Raw genomic sequence first — 5,000 nt, forward strand, 5'->3', positions numbered from 1 at the left:
GGCCAAGCGTTCATAGCGACGTCGCTTTTTGATCCTTCGATGTCGGCTCTTCCTATCATTGCGAAGCAGAATTCGCCAAGCGTTGGATTGTTCACCCACTAATAGGGAACGTGAGCTGGGTTTAGACCGTCGTGAGACAGGTTAGTTTTACCCTACTGATGACTGTGTCGTTGCGATAGTAATCCTGCTCAGTACGAGAGGAACCGCAGGTTCGGACATTTGGTTCACGCACTCGGCCGAGCGGCCGGTGGTGCGAAGCTACCATCCGTGGGATTAAGCCTGAACGCCTCTAAGGCCGAATCCCGTCTAGCCATTGTGGCAACGATATCGCTAAGGAGTCCCGAGGGTCGAAAGGCTCGAAAATACGTGACTTTACTAGGCGCGGTCGACCCACGTGGCGCCGCGCCGTACGGGCCCTACTTGTTTGCCGGACGGGGCACTCGGGCGGCGCTGTCTGGGATCTGTTCCCGGCGCCGCCCTGCCCCTACCGGTCGACCATGGGTGTCTATATTTCGATGTCGGGACTCGGAATCGTCTGTAGACGACTTAGGTACCGGGCGGGGTGTTGTACTCGGTAGAGCAGTTGCCACGCTGCGATCTGTTGAGACTCAGCCCTAGCTTGGGGGATTCGTCTTGTCGCGAGACGAGACCCCCAGGGGCTGGTCGCCAGCAGGGGTACGCGTGGGCCCCCCTTGCTTTCAGTTTCCGCACGTCGCATCTCTGGGCGTATCGGTCTGGGCGGGCGCGCCGCACCCAGGGCGCTGCAGTGGGTGCGGCGGACTGGGGCGTATCGGTTGGCGTGGGCGCTGCGATGGGTGCCGCCGCCGTGCGCGCGGGGAGGCGGCGCCGGCCGGCCGGGCGCCGTGTGTACCGCCGCGCTATAGCGTATCGCTTTGGCGGCCGGCGCCGGGTGCCGCGGTGGGTGCCGGACGGTCGATGTCGGCCCACCGGCCGGGGCGTCGCGTGGAGGCGGCGGCGTCGGGTGGGTGCCGTGCGGTGGTCGCGGTGCCCGGCGGGGTCTGGTACGTTGTCGCCGTCCCGTGGTACCACGGCGTCCACCGCCGCCGTCCGGTGAACGCCAGTACCCCTAACCGATGGATGTGAAATAAAATATAATAACACATGATGCTCCGCAAGAAAATAGACTTGGGATAGGGTGTGTCGTTGGCAAGTCCCCGGGGCGGTTAGTGTGTGTGGTGATAAGTCTGTAGGGGCGGGGGGGGGGGGGCGAGGTATTAGGAAATAGATAGATAGATAGTGGTGCCGTGGGTGTCGACAGTAGACATAGCACACTGCCACCTACAGGGATCCGACGGAACTACGCCACCCATGCCGGCAAAACAGTATCGCCATCTATGAAAATAGGGCGACACCACATGCAATACCGCCATCTATGCGCATCTGACAACACTACGTCCGCACCACAAAACATACCGCCATCTGTAGGTCTCCCGCAACATGACCTCCTGCAACGACGCTACCGCCATCTATGAGACGCCAAGCCGACTAAGACAGCGATGGCGCCACAGTGGCCGCCTTTCGACGCCACCCACAAAGGCTGCAGCCTCTGTCGACCATAGCACCCAATCTCCAGTGGCTCTGCCGCACGAAGCCGTGGACCGGCAATGACGCCACCCGCACCCGTTCGTGCACCACCCCAACCGCCAAACTCGCACCTCCAGCGGATGAACGGCGGACGTTTCCCGCACTCGTAAAGTGCAATCCACCCCTATAACTTGCGTTTCATGAAGAGTTATTTCCAATATGCGACATTCCCGCTGTCCGTATACATGAGCCGCGACCTGTACCACTTACGAGCGAGAGACGCGATCGCGTTGCTCACTGTACGGCGTCCGATACCGAGCCATCAGCATGTCGGTCCCCATGCGCGTTGCACTCGCACTCGCAGTCGCAAAAACGTGGGGCAAATATATTACGCGGAAGAGTTATAACAGACCGAGCCCCACTGCATGGGGGGAGTCTTTGTCACTAATGTACACAGATGGAACATTTTGGACTGGAACCAGATTACCCGTACACACGGCGCTGATTAGTAATCAATGCAGAGCCATCAAACTACAGCAAATATACACAACTGTCCGTATACATGCTGAAAGAGTCTGCCCAAAATGGGAACCACACGTCAGCCAGACACTCTGATCACGCACCACTCTCTGCTTCTAACAGGCGCACATACAATATGTAAGCACCAGCATGGAACAACATCCAGTGCATCTTCTCCGCCACATTACACAATCCACACTATCACAACCAGACCAGGAGGTCCGTGCGGAAAATACAATATCCCAGCCTTTCGACATCCACCATTGCGCAGACCAGGCACCAACACCCACACATGTCCTATACAACGGTGCACCCAACATCACAATAGTACCTCCTGTCACAGCGCACAAACAATGACATGAGTCAAAGACACAGGTCTCACACAAGCATAGAATTGGAGCGCCGCCTCTAATAAGCCAAAGGTGCATCCTGACGTGACAAATCTGATCATGTCACAAGCATTCACTTACTATAATCACTATCAACGAACCTGCCGCCCCCGCCCCCCCCCCCCCCCTACACCTTTCCGTACAACAACGTGTAACCTAACCTAACCTAACCTAACCTATGTTGTACCTTAACCTAACCTATGTTGTACCTTAACCTAACCTATGTTGTACCTTAACCTAACCTATGTTGTACCTTAACCTAACCTATGTTGTACCTTAACCTAACCTATGTTGTACCTTAACCTAACCTATGTTGTACCTTAACCTAACCTATGTTGTACCTTAACCTAACCCATGTTGTACCTTAACCTAACCCATGTTGTACCTTAACCTAACCCATGTTGTACCTTAACCTAACCCATGTTGTACCTTAACCTAACCCATGTTGTACCTTAACCTAACCCATGTTGTGCCTCAACCTAACCCATGTTGTGCCTCAACCTAACCCATGTTGTGCCTCAACCTAACCCATGTTGTGCCTTAACCTAACCCATGTTGTGCCTCAACCTAACCCATGTTGTGCCTTAACCTAACCCATGTTGTGCCTTAACCTAACCCATGTTGTGCCTTAACCTAACCCATGTTGTGCCTTAACCTAACCCATGTTGTGCCTTAACCTAACCCATGTTGTGCCTTAACCTAACCCATGTTGTGCCTTAACCTAACCCATGTTGTGCCTTAACCTAACCCATGTTGTCGCCTTAACGTAACCCACGTTGTCGCCTAAACCTGCTCTGTAATTGTTATACGACTCGTTCAATTACTGTAGTGTTGCCCACCCGCAACCCTCGCAATATAGTTCGCTACTCGCACTGCCCGCACCCCTGTGTATCGCTTCATGTTAAACACCTTGCAAGTCTTGCTCACTTTCCACATGCTCCTGCTGTACACTGTAATGTGGATGGCAGCAGGACGTACATGCCGCCCCTCCCCACGTCCCCACCTTGCCCCCTGCCTTCGCAAGCTGGTTGGTGAGAAGTTTGCATGTTCAATGCCCTTCGCATGCGACGTACTCAGGCTACGTTGTGGTGCGGCCTGTGTCAACTGTCCGCTGATGTCGTACGCGTGAACCACAATCTGTACTGCACATTCGTCCTTATGTACTGAATGATACATCGTGGCACATGTGTGACCGCACAACGACTGCGCCCAAAAACGGCGGACCATACAGTGCAAATATTGTGCACGCAGCTACGTGTCGTCTCCCTATGAGAGCTGGATTGCAGTGTGGTACGCCATAGAGACGTGTGGGAGGAACGGACGCCGTGGATGGCGATCAGCATGAGCTGTCTGTTGATGTATTCGGACCTAGTCGTCTCTCCTCACACACCGTGATGGCATGGTGCACCGCGTTCCATATCTGCGACATGCTACAGAGGCCGGTTGACAGTCGTTCGAGCAATGGACATCGCATACGTACGGGGGCCACCTTCCACGTATTGTCTAGGCGTGCACATTTTGTTGCGTGTATGTGGGCAGACGTAGTGTGGCGTGACACCTGACACAGGCATGCAATAATCGTTGAAGTTGCAAATGGCGATGGACGCCTGCGTTTTCTGGTGAAGTTACGCAAATGAACAAATGGTAACCTGTTGTGGTGCGGTTGTTCTCGCTAGGGGTGAATCGGTGATGGCGACGATAGGTTGAGGTACTAACCGGTTGTTCCAGCGATACCCACCATGCCGACGAAACTGAACGGCATCTGGGTGTGAAGCGATACGCGGCGGTGGCTGGGTGGGACCGTCCCCGGCCGGTGAGGGGGCGCCTCCCGGCGTGCTGGCCGCGCGGTGCGTGGGCGCACGCGCTACAGCCGGCTGGTGGGGGCGGCCAGTGGCAGGCGCGCCGGCCGACGGACGCGGCAGGCGTCGCAGCTGCGCGCCGGCGCACCCTGCGCGCGGCGCCGTGCGGCCAAAGTAGGTCCTCGCGGGCCCGGTGCGAAGCGCGGTGGACATCTTCAGTGTGCTGGTCCGATTGAGGACTGTGTGCGTTGAGGATGCGCCGCCGCCCGGCGCTCGGCGCCGCGACGCCGTCTGCTGCTCGGTCGCCCCAGCGGTTCTCGCTGGTGGTTTGTATCGCAGCTGTGCGGATGTGTTGGCGCGTGCGCTGTGCTGGGAGAGTTCGCTTCGGCACCCAAGTGGGGCTTTTGTCCTTCTGTGGCGCTGGCGTTGGAGCTGCCGGTCACCGTAGGTGGCGCGTGTTGTCTCCCGCCGGCAATGCCACGACAGCACGCTCCCGGGCCTCTGTCGGCAGCGGCAAGCTCAGTTGGGAGCACGGGTGGTCGCACCGAAAGCGTCTACTCGCCTAACTCCGGGCGATTGCGCCTCTCTCGAACCCGACCAAGTACTTGGGACGGCGCTGCGCGCCGCCGGGACCTGAGAGGGTTTCGAGGTGTATTGTGCAGGGGAGCTCAGCCTCCTCCTGTTTGCAGAATGATTGAGCGGACGCTTGCGTGTTCGCGCGGGCCCCCGGGACACACTCCCGGGCGGC

Source organism: Schistocerca piceifrons, unplaced genomic scaffold (genome assembly GCF_021461385.2).
Source record: "Schistocerca piceifrons isolate TAMUIC-IGC-003096 unplaced genomic scaffold, iqSchPice1.1 HiC_scaffold_142, whole genome shotgun sequence".
Taxonomy (NCBI): Eukaryota; Metazoa; Arthropoda; class Insecta; order Orthoptera; family Acrididae; genus Schistocerca; species Schistocerca piceifrons.